Here is a 21,225-nt window from a genome sequence, read left to right on the forward strand (position 1 = left end):
TTAAACATGCTCAGTTTTGTGATTCCACTTAAAGCTTAGCCAGAAATTCTCTTTCCCAATGACGTTTGCATCTTGTAGGGGACCAAGAAAAATCATCTAGAAGCTTTACTAAACATTTATTTAGAAGACAGATGATATGCTCTGGCAGTTTGTAAATGAATGCAACATTTTCTCCCTGCTTTCTTGTCCCCTCTGGCGTCTTCCACAAGGAGGTAGACTGTGTGACTAGTTTGAATGCAGATCTGAAGACAGAAGGCCATTTATGGGTCACTCTGGAGTTTTTTTAGAAAATCTTCCAGGCACTTTGAATTGTTTAAGTTGAATTTGGGCTTTGCTGCGGTGATCTCGATTTTGCCTCTCCAGAGTCGCAATAGTGTCTTTAAGTGAAAGAGGTCATAGTTGGTGCATTTGAAGTATCCTCTGAAAGTCTTATTCACTCCAGATTTAGCTTTACCCTCAATTAATTTTGACATCACTTCCCCTCTGTGACTTCATGATCAGCATTCCCATAGAAGAAAACCTTTTAATTGGACAATCTAGACGCATCATCCTCACCTGGGTGCCTCTCCTCCCCCACAGAGGAAGCAGAGATGGCAAACGACTGGTCCTTAAAAGCATCTGCCTTGGAACCTTGCAATGCAGTGGGAAAAAGACATATTTTTCTTTTCACTCTGCCTTCAGCTTTGTTTGCTTTTGAGGTCTGAATGTGGAGGCTAGTTACATCCAACCATTTGAATTTAATTTGTCTTTGTACAAACAGCTTGCATTAATTCACTAAACATCGGTTCAAAAGATAAATATAATCATTTCAGAATTTCAACACAAAGAGTATTATTACTACCTCATTAACAATGAAGTGCTTAAAGAAAATACCCAGGCATGCTAATTGTAAGGAAGGTTCAGAGGCCTTTTCTTCCTTTTCCAAAGCTTTGATTCCATCACAGTAAGTAGATAAGTTCTTTGAGGGCAGGCTTTGTCTTGATTCAATTCACATCAACCACAGTTCCTTGAACACAAAATGCTCATTAACACAGTAGGTGCCCAGGGTCTGCTGAACTGTTGGCCTACATTAGACGGAGCTGTGGGTGAGGACCCATCTGTCTTTGGCAAAAGCAATTAGATCAGTTCACTCTCCTAATGGGTTGATACTTAGAGCTTGTCCGGTCATCTATAGAAATTAAGGTGTTTAAGGTGATTGTGGGTCTCTTTGTCTAGGATTCTTTGTCTCTGGCTTTGTTTTTTTCCTGTCCTCCCTCAGCTCTTCCTAGTTACCAATTGTTTTCAACAAAGATAAGTTTCCCTTGCTACCCAAAAGTAGAATGTTTCTATTGGTTATGAGTTTGTAGGGTTGTTTCTGGGGTCAGTTCAATTCAAACTGCACTCTTTCCAGAGCTCCCCAGGCCTTCAAAACTCAGCTCAAAATTGATTTCCTCCAGAAAGTCTACCTATATAAATCTCCTCTCAACTGTGGTTAGTGCATTATTCAACATTCCTTCAATACAACTGTGCTGTGAAGACCCAAGAAGGCAATCATTTGAGATAGCTGAGTTTTCCTGAGAGCAGAGGGTAGACATTTTCAATTACCCCAACTTTATTTTTTTAACTGTAGGTAGAAATCGTTGCCCATTTTTCCGATTTGTTAATCAGAGTTTATGGCACAAAACTCAACCTTTTTTGATGTTGGTGAGTGTCTCAGCCTAGGCTTGTCAGAAGGCAGGGGTTAGTTACATGCTACTGTTTTAGGAGGGGGCCCAGTCCTAGGAAAACGGAATGTGGAAGGCAGGGATGGTTGGAATCTCATGGGCAAGTGTTACTAAGCAGGTCACTTATTGCTATCTCAACCCAGTGGGACCATCTTCAGGGAGGCCACATGGATCATGGAGCCTCAGAATGCTCCCTCTAGGAGGATGGGGGAAGACTGTGTCTACCAGCTCCCCTCACCCACCACCACCTCCTGTGCCTGCCCCCCCATCCTCCCCCACCATACACAAACTTCTGGAGTGTGAACATGGGTGGTGAGAGGTGTCCTAGGCTTCAGCACCAACAGAGCCATACCAAGGCAGGAGTCACACACAGTACAAGTTTGAAGTTTGAGGAGAACACTGGTAGGGTGAGTGAAAATGGTCAGCTGGCCTCTGTGGCTATCACTTGCAGTCTTGAATGCAGGAGGAGCTTGGGAGTGTGGGCTCAGGCCATGCATGTCTGATTGTGGACACCTGGAGTATGGTATGGGCATGCGTAAGTGGGCACACCTGCGCCTGGAGCCCAAGACTATAAGTATGGCACCACTCAGAGACAGAGACAGCGCTGGCAGAATGGCTATGAGAGGGTGAGTGGCTACAGGGAGGCAGGACCATGAGACATCACCAGAGAGAGCCTCCCTGCCTTACCAGCCTGCTGACTTGCCCCACAACACTTGATGTAGAAAGAACATTAGAGCCTGAAAAAGCCACTGAAGACTCCAGGATTCTCTTTCATCCGTCTGCCCAAATCGATAGAGAACCAGCTCCATGCTCGCTGGCATGACAGTGTTGTTGGAATGAATTGACTCATAGTCTGTCAGAGTCACAGAGAGTTCGGCAGAACGAGTGGCCCCAAACCTCAAGACAGAGGATATCTGGGAGGCAGCAGTGGTACCCAACAGGTGTCTGACATGAGAGCTTCAGAAACATTAGTGGGTGCTCTATTTTGCCCATAGTCTGTTGAGGATGAAGACTTCTTGGTCTCAATGACTCAGTTATTGGAAAAGCTGAGTGTTGATATTCACTTATTGACACTTAGTGATTCCCTCTTTATTTTCAGATACACTGATAAGCTGTTGCTTTTGTTTGTCAGTTTTCCCATCTATGGTAGCTTCCCTGCCCCTTTTTACCTTATTTCTCTTACTCTGCAAACAATTTGAAAACCAGGAGTTGAGCTTGTTCTACTTGTGTTCATACGAGGAACTCTGTTTGGGCTCTGAAGGGCCTCTTCTGTGCTGAGCCCCAAAATGCAAAATTATTAGGATTTAGACATCTATTTCAAAGATCTTTATGGCAGTAGAGAGTAGAACATGCATTCTACTATTAGAGGGTTTCATGACATAAAGTGAGTGTGGCACTGAGTATCTACTATCATGCTTTTGCTTATTTATAGGTTCTTGATTTTATTCCAGATAAATGAAATTATTCGGTAGCTGAGTTTCAGATAGGAGAGATACCAGTACATTTAATTTTCACTACACTATATGTGTTTAAAGTTAATGACTTTGTTAGACTTCCTGGGATGTATATGAAACTGCTTTAGCATAAACAGTGAGAGGTAGGAGTATGTGTGTTAGTTTTAGTTTTCACCCTGGGGGTGCATCCTGGTCAGGAATCCACACTTTAGGCATGCTAAGCTAGCACTAAACAAATTCTGAGTTCATAAACCAGAGGTATATACAGGCTTCAACCATATTTCTCTCTAGGAAATATGGGAAATTAATTTTTACTGGTCAAATAAGTGGATATGGGAAATTAATTTTTACTGGTCAAATAAGTGGTTGAGATATGTGGATTGGCTAGAAGCACATACACTTCAGAGTGCTATCACCTAAGGCTTTGCTCCATCCTCTGCCCAACCACCAACAGAAATCTGTTGCTGGTGATACTAGAAGTTGATATTACTGTATCATGTGTTGCATGCAAGGGTTTTTTGGGGGTGCCCAAAAGGACAGGTAACAGGGCTTCATCAAGCTCACGATGAGTTACATAGCTTTTTTTGTCTGTAACTGCTACCTATGAAAGCATATGGTCAGACATGGGATTGTGTTGTAGGGGACAGTCCTGACCTCCTCTTACACTGGAGTCAGCCCAAGTCAATTCCCAACAGAGACAGCCAAATGGATCTCTTGTTGCACCATCTACAATTTTGTAGTCCTGTCACTGTACTGTTTAGAATCAGAGGCACCATGACTACTGGAAATTAATGTTGGTGTGATGAGACCATGCATGAGTGGACAGTGGGATGTAGAACCTCAGGCTGCTGAAATATTCGTGGAGGGATTTAAGCACCACAATGCAGGTGGTGGCATCCATGTGCTGAGTACTTCAGCATCATACATAAATCATCACCCCCAAAGCTGGCTCTCAGCTGTAAGCTATCCTGTGCTCTATAAACTGGAGAGTGAACACAATCCTCCAAGTATTGAAAAGGGGGTTAGGTTTTCATCAGTCTCAATAAATAGAATGATGAATATGACTTGAGAAGCTTATGGTCTAATGAGAGAGGTATACTATACCATATGTATAGTTATCATTACACTACACCATATTATAATGAAGGTGGATTGGTTTACTATAACATGATAAATCTGAAGGCAAAGATATGTCCATGGTTCTATAGACCTGATGTGGAGCAGAGGGGGCACTTAGCTGACCTGAAGACAGTGGATCTCAAATTCTCTGGTCTTAGCACCTGTGTACATTTTAAAAATATAGCTGAGAACCCAAAGAGCTTTTGTTCTTGTAGAGTACATCTATCTTACTTTTTTTTTTTTTAAGATTTATTTATTTCATACAAGAACCAGGGTACAGGTCAGATGTGGGGGAGGGTGAGAGGAGTCACCAGAGACAGAGTGGGGAACAGAACCGGCAGAATGACGAAATACGAGCAGCAGGCGCGACAGGAGAGGTCTGCCGCACCATGTGGGACCCTCGCCGGCCGGCTGGGATCAAACTGGTGCTGCAGAGGCTGCAGACAGCTTCACAGTGTTGTGCTTAACCACCTGTACCACCAGGGGAGGCCCCTAGAATACATCTATCAGTGTTTACTGCATGGGAAATTAAAACTGAGAAATGTATTTATTAATTGATTAATTATTAAATGTTAATATCTGTTAATCACATAAAATTATATAGATAACAAAATATTAGGTATAAAAATATAAATGTATTAACATAAGTACCATATTTTTATGAAAAATAACTATATTTTCCAAGATCAAAAGTTTTGAAAAGTGGTGTTATTTTATATAATTGCACATCTCTTTAATGTCTGACTTACTGGAAACAGCTGAGTTGACACATCTGATTCTGTATTCTGTTGCAGTATATTGTATCAGTTGGGTCTATGAAGAAAATAATGCCACCGCCTGCAGTTACACTTCACAGGAGGACCTCACAGACTCCTTACAAGTTGCTTGAGAACTTCCTGTTCAGAGGCCTGACCTCAGCTTTCTGGAGGTGAGATTTTTTTTTAATAGGAAACACTGGTTTACAACATTGTATATAATTTAAAGGTATAGATCACACCCTTCAGGTGTCTGTTACCACACCACATCCACCGCCAAGGCACTGAAAGTCTCCTGGAGGTGAGTTTTAAATAATAAGACAGCAATCAAAAAGAAATAAAAATAAAAATAAAACGATAAACTCCAGTCATTTGCGGCAGCAGGAAGGGATTATGCTAAGTGAACTCAGCCAGAAGGAGAATGATACATATAGGGGATGGTTTCACTTATATGTGGAACATAAAAAATCAAAGTGTCAAAGGCAAAGATAAACTTTAAAACCTTTGGAATTGACCAGATCTTAGGCTTTCATAGGGGGAGGGAGACAGATGAAAACAGGAAAGTAGGGGTTGGGGGAGGAGATCACAAGGGACTATGGTGGAGGGCTGTGAGTGCTTTGGTGGAGTGAGGCCTATGTGACTACATGGAAGGAGTATTATACCCTCAAAACATTAACAAGGATGCAAAATAATAATACTTCAAAAAAAATAATAACAATGACCAGCTAGCTCTCTTGTCCAACTGTGACTATGCAGGTGTTTCTTTTCACAAATCTTTTCCTTTTGCAAAGCAGCAGTGGCAGCTCTCCTGCCCACCTGTAACTATGCAGATGACTCCTTTTTTTTCTCCTTTTCCTAATAAATCCATTCTTTTAAAATGCAAAATAATGATAATAAAAAAGAAAAAGGAAGGTTAAAAGCTGGAAATCTAATCGTGACAAGAACGTTCTAGGAGGGGGTTTCTCAGTCTATCACTATCCACCTGAATTTCTTGGGGCTTGGGTTGGATCTTGAGATCCTGTATTTCTAACAAGTTCCTGGTGATATTTATGTTGCCAGTCTTGCAACCCTGCTTTCAGTAGCAAGGATCAAGACCGGAGAAAGAGAGGAGCAAAGTCATAGTGTCATGGAACAGCCTGAAGTGTGAGGTGAATGGCATAGCTAGAGAGTGAAGTACAAGGTAGAAAGGGCCAAGAGAAATGGCAGGTTAGAGATAACAGTTTTAACTTTCCTAAGAGGAACTCATGAAAAGATTTTTAAGCAGAAGTTAACGTTGACTCACGTGTAAGAATAATTTCTTATTCTGAATAATTCAGAACAGCCATAAACATAGAGCGCACAATAAGGCAGGCGACAGGATGAAGTGCTTAGAAGAAAGATAAAATTCTCTATGAATATGATTACAACATAGCTTAGAAAAGAGCATGTGCTTTGGACTAGAACAGAGTTTGTTTAAATTCCAGCTTTGCCATTACCAAATGTTATTGAGTCAACTTATAAGAGTCTATTATATGTAAAGATTTGAGAGAGATAAATTGCATGCACAGAGAAGTGCATAGTACACACTCAAAACACTGAAATCGACATGATGAAGAAAGTTGTAGCAAATAAAAAATAACATCTGGAAGCTATTTTTGTTATTCTAAGGGCAAATGTAGGTTTGAAACAAGATAACTGAGCTTATTAGAATTTTGTATTTTTGAGAGTAAAATGATAATGAATGAAGATCTAACAGGAATCACCTAAAAGTAAATATTCTGCCCATTTATATGTTATACAGAGACTGCCCAGAGTTATCCAACATACGAAGGAGGCAGGAACATATTAGATGCTGACAATTAGAAGATCCTCAGGCTCTATGTTAATCATCCCTTTTCAAGAAAAATGGCCCCCAATTTCAATACAAAATTTGATTGGTTGAAATTTAGTTTCTTTCTGGTGGATGATTCAGATAACAATGGGCAAAGTTACAATGAACACAAAGGAAATAAAATTATGCTTGCATATTAAATAGAAGCCATCACACATTTTAAATCTCTCTGCCTGGCTATCTGAATTAGTTCTTCCCTAATTTCTGTTCCCCTTTTTCTCTGACAACACTTGGCCTTCAAGGATCCAGAAAACCCCTCACCACCACCTGGGATTCTGAGACTCTTAATACCTCCTTTTTGCTCAGAAGCATTAGTTATTATATCACACACAATGTGCTGCATTCTCTATCCACTGAAGCAAGTAATGGCACTTAGATTGTTTGTAAAGAAAGTTGTCATTATTGTTCTTAATTGTGCAGAATTTGAAAGTCTGTTTATATACCTTGGGGGGCGGGGGGAATCGATATGGTTTCTCTAAATCTCTTCAAAGTTAGGACATCTAGACTTTGTTCATCTCTGTTTCAGAACCAAAGACAAGTAAGTTTTTAAGAGAATGTCAAATGTCAGAAGAGACAGCACGCTTCAGTTAAATCAATGAGCATGTTTTGACAAACCATATTAACTCAACATTTTGTATCTGTGCGACAGATCTGTGATTGTTTCACATGAAAATAGGCGGTGTGAAGAGAAGTGACTTGGACTGGGAGTGAAATCAAAGCTGATTTCTGACAACTATTTCCTCAGTTGGGCTGATGGTGATTATATTAGTCCCTCTTTTCCTGGGGGGGTTCATCTTTTTTAATCGTTATTATTTCAGTATCTTAGCCTAAGAAATTTGACTCTTAAAACCCCTTTGCAATGAGGTACTCTATCTGCAGGGATGGAGCTCTAGCCTATGCCTATATGCTCATTCATCCAGTCATTTATTTTTTAAATTTCAGAATCCATGCAAGTCTTGCCTGCAGAAAAGCAAGAAGGGAGAAAGGCAAATTTTTAATTTCTACAGCTGGATTCATCAGCCATCTCAGTGGTGCTGTCCTTTGGGTCCTCTGACTCCTGCCAGCATGCCTTTGGGCAACAACCTCAATGACATCGCCCCTAGGTGTGTCGCCTACTGGCATTCTGTGAAGTCTGGGCAACCTGACAGTTCCTGCTGTGCTGGAGTATCTAGGGCGGTAGGAGAGGTGTCTGCACATCCACTCCCTGTTTCTCTCACTCTCTGTGGTAAAAATACAGCGATTCCTGCTGGCAGTAACAACAAAAATTATAGAATGTCTAGGAATAAACCAAATGAGAAAAATGTAAGATGTATATTTAGAAAACTACAAACATTTACTGAAGGATGTAAAAGAGGCTGCAGGAAAGGGACAGACCCTGTATCTGGAGAATGAGAGTATCAGAAGCGCCCTTGCCCTGCTGGCATAAAGAACCATCCTGGGCCTCCCCTGGTGGCACAACGGTTAAGCTGGGCTGTGAAGCTGCCAGCAGCCTCTGCAGCGCCAGTTTGATCCCCGGCCGCCAGCGAGGGTCCACATGGCGCGAGGACCTCTCCTGCTGCGCCCGCTGCTCCCCTCAGCAGTGTATTTCGTCAGTCTGCCTGTTCTGTTCCCCGCTCTGGCTCTGGTGAATTCTCTCACCCTCCTGCGCTTCTGACTGTACCCAGTGCTTGTATAAATAAATAAATAAATCTTTAAAAAAGAAAATGAACAATCCTGTCTCCACGCAGCCATCCTACCCTGGAGCCTTGATAGTGAATTCCTTGTGCTCTTAATAGAATCATCAACTACAGTGTTACTTTCACATATAGATTTAGAGGTCTCTGGCTGTTTGATAAGTATGTGTTTTTTCTTCACAACTAAAGAAGAGTAATGCAAGGACTATCTCTTTTCTTCCCTTTATAGCGTCCATATGCCTCATTACAGAAATGTTTCTATGTACAAATTTTTCATTTAAAGATGTTTGCAGGTGTGAGCAAAGCAGGGAAGGAATGGGCACCAACTCTGCCCACCGCCAGCACTGGGTATTAGCAGCCACAAGCTATCATCCTGCCCCATATTGCTTGTAAGTTGGGGGTGTATATGGTCCCTGGGTCTGTATTCAGTGCTGAGAAATTTTATGAGCATCAATGACATCACCAGTTTGAAAAGCATAAAAATCATGAACAATAAAAATCACAAAATGTTGCTAAAAAGAGACACACAATTAGATAGAGACAGACAATTTTCAAAACAAAGTGATGAGGGAATGCCAAATGCTGCAGGGTGCTTATGGCTCAGCAGGAGTGATTCTTAGGACCTAGGGCCAAATAATGATCAAAGAGGAAGTATAGGAATTGGCAAAATGAAAAAAGCCACTCTTTGAGGTTGTAGCTAAATGTCAGCAGCAATGAGAGATGCCTGTTGGCCTATACTTTGTTCATTCTGCTAAAGACCAGGTGTTTATGAGTGAACACAAAGCCAGAGTGTGGTGAAGGGCTGTTGATGAATCTGCTGGAAGCCAAGAGGGGCTCCAGAGGGATAGAGTGGCTGGGTTCAGGCTCATCCAAACCAGCAAAACCTCAAGTGGCTGACAAGGTGGCAAATTAGGGGACTGTGGATGTAGGAGGATGAAAGGGGCCCATAACACAGGCAGTGCAGGCTAGCATGTAATGGAATAGCATACTCCTGGTTTTAAAGCTTTGAAGGTTCACTTAGTTTTTCATTCATGGCGATGCATCTGGTAGCTTAAAACCCCCTTAATCACTTTGAACTTATGAAAAACAAAGAAACATAGGAATAAATAGGTTTTTAGAATGTAAGATCTTCATAAATGAAGTAATTTTCATATAGCACTATATGTGTCGTTAATGATACAACTATTTATGGCATATCTCCTCTGTGATGGACACTTTCATATACATTAGCCAATTTATTAATGCATTAATTTTATAAAGCAGATATCAGCACTATCACTATTTTATGGAGAAACAAAATCTCATAGAATGGCAAAAATGGAATTTTTTGAATCTAAGACTATTTTTCCCTTCCATAGCTGCCTCTGGTGTTGACTAGATGATTAAATAACTAACCTAGTGCTAACATAGGTTCTGATACTGTGTATCCTTCACATATTTTTAAAAAATAGCTTGGTTTCTGAATGTATGTCTGTTCTTTATATGTTTTTTTTTTTTTTTAATTTTTTTTTTATTATTTTTTTAATTTTCTAGAGGCATGTCTTATTTATTTATTTATTATTTGTTTGTTTGTTTGGTTTATACATGCACTGGGTACAGTCAGAAGCGCGGGAGGGTGAGAGAATTCACCAGAGCCAGAGCGGGGAGCAGAGCAGGCAGAAGGACCGAAGGACACTGCTGAGGGGAGCAGCGGGCGGCAGGAGAGGTCTGCGCGCCATGTGGGACCCTCCTCCGGTGGCCGGGGAGCAGCCGGGGATTGAACCGGCTGCAGAGGTTGCAGGCAGCTTCGCAACCCAGCGCTCAACCGCTGCGCCACTGGGGAGGCCCTGTTCTTTATATGTTATATATATATGTGTGTGTGTGTCTGTGTGTGTGTATATACACACAAAAATGATGCTTTATAAAATATCATCAAGTCCCACTGTTGTGTGTGTCTCTTCAGACCTTCAAAATACCTCCAGAAATACCTTCAGGAATGTGGCATCAAGATGCCCTTTTTGGAGTGGTTTTAATGAGTATAAAACAAAGGCAAATAGAACACTGCAGGAAAGGTTACTTTTCTTTTCTTTTTTCTTTTTTATATTTTTGATATCATTTTTCATTTTTGCACAATGTATGCATTTTCATCTTGGTTATAGTCCCCATGCAATTCCCACCCCCCCTTTTTTTTTAATCCTACTCCCTCCTCCCCAACCCCTGTAGTGTGTCTCTGGTTTATAGTTGCTTGTTGATTTTGATTTTTACTTTATTATAATTAGTCTTTTTCCTGATACCTTATTTAGGTTTTCTAAATTCCTGCTATGCTATTTAGGTTTTCTAAATTCCTGCTTTCTAAATTTCTAGCTTATTTAGCTGAACATGATCCTTTCCAGCTCCATCCATGTTGCTGCAAATTGCATGAGTTTATCTTTTTTGATTGCTGAGTAATATTCCATTGTGTATATGTACCACATCTTCTTGATGCAGTCATCTATTTTTGGACATTTGGGTTGTTTCCATAGCTTAGCTATTGTAAATAGTGCTGCTATAAATGTAAGGGTGCAGGTGCCCGTTTGAATTAATGTTTCTGTGTCCTTTGGGTAAATACCTAGGAGTGGAATTTCTGCATCATATGGAAGCTCCATCTTTAGCAGGTTGAGGAATCTCCACACAGCTAGGAAAGGTTACTTTTCAATATGCATCCTGGAAGCAATTCACAAAGCATCTCATAGATTCACCTTGTGGTTGAGGGCGCTTCCTGCCTCTGGACATCTTTTCATCAATTAAGAATAGAGAAATGGTTGATGATTCACTCAGGTTTGTTCAGCAAGGGTTTAATTTCTGTAGTGCTCATGTGTAAATTGTGCCACAACAAAAACTCAAAAAATTGTGCCAATATCTCAACCTAATCATTCCATGACACGTTCAGTGGGCTATTATGTGGTGAGATGGGGACTGAGGAATTAGAATGAGTTATGTCAAAGGAAAAGCTCACTAGTTGCTGTGATATGACAGCTTGCACCTGACTAATCTAAATATTCATTTTGGGTAATAGAACAGCCATCAACGAATTCATTACTTAAGACAATATTTTTACTTCGACTGTCAACTGACAAGGGGTCTCCATAATACATTGCCATCAGCAGTTTGCATCAGTAAGAGAGAAAATGTACTTGAATTTCAAAATGAATCATGCTCTTTCTATTTTGAAAAGGGACTCATCCTCAAAATTTTTGCAAAACAGCTGTCAGAAGGACATTAACCTCATAAATTATTTCATGGCAAGAACTGCAAGTTGGATAGTAATGGATTTGTTTCCAGCTAACCAGTCTGATTTACATCAACTACATGAATTTGGGGCTTCAGATACCTCTTGTTTAAACAACCTCTCCTATATTTCCTTCTAGCTTAGCAATAGCTGGATTTCCTTAGAAAGAAAGTCTTCCATGAAACACTAAAATGACTGTTATTACCCAAAAAGTAATATACCCCCCACTCAGAGCACTGGGAAGTATAATAATGAAAAATATGTAACACACCCCAGGTATTCATTTGCCTGACCAGACACCAAATTCTTTGAGATTTTTCTATCTTCTTGTTCCATGAGAGGCAAGAGGATTCTGGAAGTAAAGTGGACTTTGTCATCTTACTTTGTCAGATCTTTCTCTTCAACAAAAAAGAAAGGAAAAGAGATAGTGTCTTTGGTTTAGATTTGTGGGCAAATCACTGTATATTTCTTCTAAAAAGCAAATGACTAAAAACAGACAAATACATGTTTAGTTCACTAGTAATCAAAGATTTGCATTAATTGTGACAATTAGTATCAAAAACTGAGAGTTTGACATAATTTTCACTGAGCAATTCTGATTTTAGTCAAAAGAAGGTATCACAGTTATGGTCAAATTTTATGGACAAAGTTTTTCATAACATTTTTATAATGATTTTTAAAAGGGGTAAAAATCTTTCAATGTTCATCAGAAATAGTTATGACACCCTCACAATTAAAGATTAGGTGGTCATTAAAACAGGAAATATTTCACAATATTCTGTTAGGTGAAAACTGCAGATTATAAATTTGGATGCAGCGTTCTGCTTCCACTTAAGATATAGAAAGTCACAAGAGAATGTTGTCCATCAGGACAATGAAAAAAGGCTGGGTAGTATAAAAAACAAACAAACAAACAAACAAACAAACAAAACACTTTCCTTGAACCGATCAGAGAATTGAGGACACAAGGCAAATAAATAAATTGAATTTCAAAGAGTGATAAGCCCATTCTTGAAATGCTTTACTTTTGGCAGAGCACAGAGAAAGAGGAGGTCACCATTAAAGTAACTAAGGAAGAAAATCAGCTTAAAATGTAATGACTTCTTAAAGACCAAGTGTGGGCTGGTGTGTCAAAATTAAAGGTCTAGAGTCTCAGAGGGAATTTGTATTCACTCTCAAGGCTCACGAGAAAAGTAGAAGCAAAGTAGGAAACTGGAGCGAGCCCTCTCCACTCCAGTACATAGACAAGTAGGAGGTGACAAAGCCTTGACTTCTTCCCTGGAGCCCTCTCTTGCAAGGCAAAAGTCCTTAAGTTGCTGGGGGAAAGCAAAAAAACCACTATGGCCTCTAGGACCTAAACTCCATTGTTTCTGGAAGAAGAAAAGAAGCAAAACCTGCTTATTGCTGGGAAGGGATAGGAAATTCTCCCCAGATATAGAAAAGGGACTATTGCAGCTAAGGGAGGGATAAAAGCAAAAACCTATTCCCTTGGCTTCTGCTGAAGGTCTTTCACTGCTCCAAATCACAGGTCTTCTATGGCTAGGGAGAGGCACGAAAACTCAGAAAGCTATAACTCCAAGGTGTAGGCACACAGGGCTTGCCTAAGACTGACACAAGCCAGGGCAACAAAGAAACTCTTATCTCTACAATACACTACACACACAGAAATAAGCAATAGAAGTCCCCCGCACCTCACATTGGGAGAAGGAGCATAGAAAGACATCTCTTCCATGTTGCAGGTATATAGGGACTCAAAGGTGAAGGTCAAGCTTTTATACTTAGAAATTCTTCCACTCTAAGCATGTGGTGACAGGAGCCATCCACTGTGATGCAGGTAACCAGACAGGTAACCATAGCAACAACAAAACCCAATCCCAGCTTATCCTGATTAACTGACTCAGCCTCTCCCCAGTCACCCACACATGTACTAATAGTGTGAAAGAATATCTATGTGCCCATTCTCAGAAATAAATATTATTATCACAGTCTCTCTGTTCTTCTAGACATAATGTCTAGCATATAATTAAAATTATGAATCATACACCTGAGAAAAGAATGAACAATGATGTAAAAAGTATATAAATAATAAAAAGGAAAAAAAAGAAAAATTATGAATCACGCAAAAAATGCAAGGAAAATAAACATTATCAAGACATAAAGCAATGAACAGAATCAGACTCAAAGATGACCCAGATGTTACAATTCCATACAGGGGCTTTAAAATAACTAAAATCAGTATGTTGAAGAAATCTGATGGAAAAGGTGGGTGATATACATGAACTGGTGGGAGATATCAGTAGACAGAAAATATAGAAGTAGCAAATGCAGGCGCTATACATAAAAAACAGAATCAGAGAAGAATCCCTTTGATAGGCTCATTAGCGGACCAATCATTGTTGGGAAAATAATGAATGAACTTGAAAATATGTCGATGGGAATTATTCAGACTGAAATGTAAAGGTAAAGAGGAATGAATTAAACAGGACAGCAACCCCAACAGCTGTGGAATGATGTCAATTTTTCTAACATTAATCATTAGCTTCCCAGAAGAAAAGAGAGGGAAAATAAAGCAAACATACTAGAAGAGATTACTGAGACAGGAAGTGTTCCAGGACAAGTATCTAAGATAGGAATCAAGGACAAATTTTGCAAGAATTTTGCTGTTCCCATGGGGTGGTAAACAAGAAGTCAAAAACCCGATGACACTAGGCCCTCATACTCCTGCCATAAATTCCCTTAGCTGATCTGTGTTGTTGTTTACCATGTGTGAGTTATCTTTCCACAGCTTTTCAAGTTGGCTACTATGAGAAGAAAAGAAATCTGCAGATCCAGGAGAAAAAGAGTCACAGATCTTGAGACCAGACCATTTCACACTGGACCTGTGGGCACACAGTCTCAGCGAGATGGTCACCTTGGAGATGGTCACAAGCCCTGAACAACCACTGAGCTACAGCTGATTGGCGTCCACAATTAGCAACAGCAAATATACTTCAGCCAAGTCCACTCTCCTCACTTTCTTAAACAATAAAGTTCAATTCCTTTGCTCCCAAGCTTTAATAAAAAACCTATATAGGGACTCCCTTGTAGCACAGTGGTTAAAGACAGTGCTATCAAGCTATCGCCAGCCACTGCAGCACGAGTTCTATCCCAGCCAGGGAGCTGACCCACATGGCACAGCAGACCTCTCCTGTCTTGCCCACTGTTCCCCTCAGCAGTGTATTTCAGTTGATTTACCTGTTGTGCTCTCCACTCTCTCTGGTGAATCCTCCCACACCCCACACCTCTGGCCTGCACCCCGTTCTTGTATGCATAAATAAATAAATAAATCTTTTTTTTTTTTAAAAAAAACCTATATAGGGCCTCTCCGGTGGCGCAGTGGTTGAGCGCTGGGTTGCAAAGCTGCCCGCGGCCTCTGCGGCGCCGGTTCGATCCCCGGCTGCTCCCCGGCCACCAGAGGAGGGTCCCACATGGCACGCAGACCTCTCCTGCCGCCCGCTGCTCCCCTCAGCAGTGTACTTCGTTCCTTCTGCCTGCTCTGCTCCCAGCTCTGGCTCTGGTGAATTCTCTCACCCTCCCGCACTTCTGACTGTACCCAGTGCATGTATAAACAAAACAAACAAACAAATAAATAAAACATGCCTCTATTAAAAAAAAAAAAAACCTATAAAGACCCCTAGCCCTGGCATCTCTAGCCCTGGCATGTCTCTCTCATGCCCAGAAGAGGTGTTCCCAGAAATTTGTTTTCTTTCTCTTTTGCTATCAATAAATGTTAACTCCTTACCTGCCCTCATCAGTGTCTGTGGGGTTCTCTTTTCAACTCTGACCAGAGGGGATCTCAAGAGCCCTTTCCCCAGCTTGGGAGCTGGACCCCTCTGTCCGTCCCTCCAACTCTGAGCAAGTACAGCAATGGACAGTGACTGGTTTGCTCGTGGCTTATCTACCTCTGTGTGGATTGGACTGGGAGGCAAACAGGCCTGTTCCCTTACCCAGTGATATAATGACCAAGAATTTTCTAAAATCAATTACAAGTCACAGATACAAGAAGCCCAAAGAATCTCAAGCAGAGTAATTTTCCATCCACCAAAAACAAACAAACAAACAAAAAAACTAAGCTCATCAGAGTCAAACTGCTGAAAGCCAAAGAGAAAGAAAAAAATCTTGAAGGCAGTGAGAAAAAAGAAACATTGCATTATGAGGAATAATGAGAAATAACAAATGCTGAAGAGGATGTGAAGATAAAGAAACACTCTTACACTACTGGTGGGAATGTAAACTGGTCCAACTACTATGGAAAGCTGTGTAGAGGTTCCTCAGAACACTGAAAATGGATCTATCATATGATCCAGAGATTCTACTCCTAGGACTCTACCTAAATAACACAAAAACACCAATTCATTTGGTTGTATTCCCCATACAATTGTGCCCCCACCCTTATTTTGACCCATATCCTTCCTCTCCCTGCCCTTCCCCCACCCCGTAGTGTGTCTCTGGTTTATAGTTGCTCATTGATTTTGATTTTTACTTTGTATTAATTAGTCTTTTCCTGGTCTGCTATTTAGGTTTTCTAAATTACTGCTATGAGTGAGACCACCCAGTATTTTTCTTTTTCTTTGACTTACTTTGCTGAGCATGATCCCTTCTAGCTCCATCCATGTTGCTGCAAACTGCATGTGTTTATCTTTTTTGATTGCCGAGTAATATTCCATGGTGTATATGTACCACATCTTCTTGATCCAGTCATCTATTTTTGGGCATTTGGGTTGTTTCCATAGCTTAGCTATTGTAAATAGTGCTGCTATAAACATAGGGATGCAGGTGCCGACAAATGATGTAAGAATTATATAAAATAAAGTATTAAAAAAAAGAATCCAAAGCAAATATGGGACAATGTTAAGAACACTTAATTTTGGATATCTATATAAAGGTATTTATAGTATCATTAGCTTTTCTTTTAATTAAAAAAAAAATCCTCCCTTAAAAAAAATACACTAATTCAAAAGGAAATTTGCACTCCTATGTTTATTGCGGCATTATTTACAACAGTCAAGATATGGAAACAACCCAAATACCCCAAACAGATGAATGGATCAACAAGTTTTGGTATACTTACACAATTGAATATTACTCAGCAATCTAAAAAGACAAAGTCGTGCCTCTGCTGGTGGCGCAGCAGTTGAGCGCTGGGCTGCGAAGCTGCCCGCAGCCTCTGCAGCGCCGGGTTGATCCCCGGCCGCCTGCGAGGGTCCCTCATGGCACGCAGACCTCTGCTGCCGCGCCCACTGCTCCCTTCAGCAGTGTGCTTCGGTCTTTCTGCCTGCTCTGCTCCCCGCTCTGGCTCTGGTGAATTCTCTCACCCTCCCGCGCTTCTGACTGTACCCAGTACTTGTATATATAAACAAATAAATCTTAAAAAAAAAAAAAAAAAGACAAACTCATGCCACTTGCAGCAACATGCATGGAGCTGGAAGGGATTATGCTAGCCAAAATTAGTCAAAGGGAAAAAAATATCGCATGGTCGCACTTATATGTGGAATATAAAGAAACCAAACAAAAGGTCAAGAAAAAGTCAAAACTAGCAGCTGAGCAAAGGAGGGGACAGGAGGGGGGTGCAAAACAGGGGAAGGGTGAACACAATGGAGTATGGTGATGGTTTACAGGAGATGTGGTGGCATGAGAACTATGGGGACTACAACAATGTAAGAAAAAAAATTAATTAATAATAAAATAAAATACCTCTACAAAGCTTAAAAAGTGAGGAATAATGACAAGAATCACAGCAGACTTCTCAGATATGCAAGGCAGAAGACTTACAATACTGAAATAAATAAACCAGACAACCCATAATTTTATATCCAATAAAAATACCTTTTAAAAATGAAAGTAAAATAAAGAACTTCTGACCAACGAAAGCTGAGAATTTTTGACTATTAGATATGTGCTACCAGAAATGCTAAGGGAAACTCTTCAGACAGAAGGATCATATCAAATAGAAGTTAGGGCACAGTCACATGCACTAAAGAGACTGGAGACGTAATAATGAAGGCAAATACTAAGTGTCTTTTCTTATTTTGATCACTGTCAAATATGTATACAGTATGAGTACATTTTTATTAAAAATGGCATAGTATGTTTCATTAAAAAATTTTAAAGGATATACTGCAAAATTTTAATTGCCTTAATTCTGAGTAGAAAAATTACAAATTATTTTATTTTATTCTTCATGGTTATTTGCATTTTCTAAATACTCTGCAATGAATTCATAATACATTTTGTACTAAAAATGGAACTTTTGTCTTATATTCTAAATATTTTTAATATACAGATTTCAAGATCTCTGAGGTTAGAGAAACTGAATAATTGTTTAAATTATTTGAAGAAATAATAATTAGAAAATGGATTTTCTGTTATGGAAAAGTTCTCTGTTTTTTCCCCCTACTATATGGGAAAGAGGAAGAAATAACAATAACAGAGCTAACATTTTAGAGAATAAATAAGGATTAAATAGCTTCTTATGAGGGTTACTGCTGCTCTCTTTTCTGATTGAAGTCTTGAAACTAGCCTCATATCCATGCTTTGAAGGATTATTTATTCCAAGAAAGTATCCAGGATAGATTAGAAGACTATTTTCTATATCTTCTAGAAAGAGAACCAGGAATTAATGATATCCAAATATTAGTGAGAATGATATCTACTTGCACTAAAATAGTTCATAAACCCAAACTTTCTTTGTCATGTATATAATTATTTAAAACTTACAATTAAAACTAGCTAAGGTTTTTTTTTTTTACCTTGATAATAAAGCAATCTTTTTCTAGGTAAAGTATAATTTAATGCAAAATATGCTGTTCTTTTCTGACTTGATTAATCAAGGTCATGGGGGCCAGGATATTTGGAATTCAAATCCAGAATTCAGATACCACTATCTACTGACAGTTATTGAAAGAATCAGAGATTATGTGTATAAATATATAATGTATGTACAGTAGGCAGTTAATAAATGGTACTGATTATTGTCTACTGAAGTGAATCAAAGATGCATGAAGGTGCCTTTATTTCCATAAACAGTGAAGCTTAAGATAACACTTTGCAAACAGCAGCTCCAGAATGCATTGTCACCTGCTGATTAATATGTCTAACTTGCTAGTGAGTGAAGTATTTCAAATCCAGACATATGAGAAACTGTCTCATCTTGCCAGGGGAATTTTGCACATAAAAATGGATGGTTAATGTGGGAAAAGAAAAAGACTGCAAATGCAGTTGATGTGTTTTTAGTGTTTTTATAAAGAGGAGAGAGAAAGAGGCTCCCAAAGGTCTAGTAAGAAAAGTACCTCTACAGAAGCAATCAAATGACATTTGACTTGGAAAATTTTTTAAAGTCAAAATAAGCTATTGAAATATGTAGCTCACTGGTTTCTCCCCTGTCCAAATTTTTGACCAGTAAAACAGGGAAATTTTGGTGTTGATGCTGTCTGTAACCTCAATATTGAATCATCTCTGTCCTGTATCCCAGAGTATAATTCAGCTGTTTTCGCTACAGTGATCAAAGTCTCTTTAGAAAATGCAAAAGTTTAATAAGAATCATTAAAAGATGTTTTACCTTTTCCATTGACATATAACAAAAAGGATCTAATTAAACACAGCTCATACCTCTTGCATTGATTTTATCAAGTCCTGGGGCCTCAGAGATTCTGAGTTTTAATTTCTGACAACCACAGATGGATGCAGGAAAAATTACTTTTAATTCTCAAAACATTTACAGAGCCAGGATAAGATGCAATGGTTTGAAGTGAGGACAGTGGAAGACTGGTAGACTGTCTCTCAGTCATGGAGGTGGACATGCACAAAGAATATATGAAAAGAATAAATCAAGACAAGACGATGACATGATGAGAGAATACAAGGGGACAAAAAACACCCTCGTCTCTCAGTCAAAGGAATGAAAAGAGTCTGACTGAGCAATAGGTGAAATGGCTTTTGTTTTCTAAAAAAGTTTAGTGGAGGCAGGACAACATGGCTTTAAGAACTGGTGTATCGCATTAGCGAAAGGTGCCAAGAAAGGCACAAAGGGACAAAGCCCTCAGGCAGATGCAGAAGCAAAGATTGTCCTGACAGAAAGAAGCAAAAAGTCAAAAGAGAGTGAACTGAAAACAGATCCTGGGCAGGGACTGGGTAACAGGAGAGATGGAATGAGGAGTAGCAAAGGCAGCTGTGGAAAGGGAAGTTCAGTCAGACTGGGGATTGAGGGCACCCTGGGGCGTCCCTTCTCATATCCTCAAACACAAATAGGGGAGTTCTAGAAAGAGCAAGTACCTCCAGAATCTGGTTCTCTTGTCCAATGCTTAGTCTCCAACACCTAGAACAATGCCTGGTATATATGGGGTGCTGAAAACATAGTTGTTGTATGAGAAGTGATATATGCAGAAAAGAGAAGGCAGCAGAAACCACTGAGAAAGGATCTATGTCTCTTGGCGTCCATTATTAAAGTGTGAGCTGGCAAGGAAGACACCAGAGCCGGGAATCAACAGGATAAGCAAAGCATTAGAAGTAGCCTCTGCATTTTATTCTGCCGTCTCAGAAAAAATGATTTGAGATTCCAATTCCTGCTCACTAAATGCAGACAGGGGTTACTTACTTGCTTCACAAAAATGTCATAAGACTGTGATGGTCACTCACTTTGGCTTAAGGCAGAATAATTAAAGAATGATGGCGCTATATTATATTGCTATAATGGTAATTGCTTATCCCATATCTATTCACCATTTTTTTTCTATAAAACCAGAATTTTAATCAAGAATGTAATGTATTAACCAAGAGGCTACATTTCCCAGTGTCCCTTAAGTACAGGTCAATGAAAATTAACTCAACAGACCATGTGTCTTCTGGGAAAGATGCTTAAAAGTGACTTACTTAATAATTTTTGTGCTCCCCACCTTCCCTCTGGTTGGAGTTCTAGTGGTCACCTTGGTACATAAAATTAAAGAAAAGAAATCACATGCTCAGGATGGTGGAGTAGAAAGGAAGAAGAATCCCACTTCTCCACTGACCTGTTGCTGCTACCCTGGACCCCAAATCTTTCATATGTCAGAGAAATTAATTTCCATCTTGTTGAAATTAAACACCATTCCTAAGTGATGAACTCACCATCAACCTTATTAATGAGTAGTTCCCTTCTATGGTCCCCTCAACATTTGTAGGACCCAGGCTAGGAGGAGAGGTGGGGGGTCCCTAGTCTATGGCCTTCCCCTTTCTCTTCCTATCTCTGGCTCTGCTACTTTGTGTGGACATCCAAGCCCATGTGTCTAAGCTCACTCCAGACTAACACAGTTTGGCCACTCTTAAGACCTAGGGTTCACATACTTCCTACCAGGAGGACAGGGCTCAGGAAGAAGCTGGTGTAGGTTCTA

General features: G+C 39.8%; 1 protein-coding gene and 1 long non-coding RNA gene across 2 annotated transcripts in view; one reads left to right on the forward strand and one right to left on the reverse strand.

Annotated features, from left to right (window-relative positions):
• SCD5 (stearoyl-CoA desaturase 5) overlaps positions 1-21,225 on the reverse strand; it is a 156,827-nt gene that overhangs the window by 15,984 nt on the left and 119,618 nt on the right. The gene's annotated exons all lie outside the window — the stretch shown is intronic.
• On the forward strand, positions 1,855-14,672 carry LOC119261328 (uncharacterized). Its single transcript, XR_005128977.2, has 3 exons — positions 1,855-2,110; positions 5,071-5,204; positions 14,607-14,672. It is a non-coding gene; the product is annotated as an uncharacterized LOC119261328 (long non-coding RNA).

Source organism: Talpa occidentalis, unplaced genomic scaffold (genome assembly GCF_014898055.3).
Source record: "Talpa occidentalis isolate TD23 unplaced genomic scaffold, MPIMG_talOcc4v2.1 talOcc4.6, whole genome shotgun sequence".
Lineage (NCBI taxonomy): Eukaryota > Metazoa > Chordata > Mammalia > Eulipotyphla > Talpidae > Talpa > Talpa occidentalis.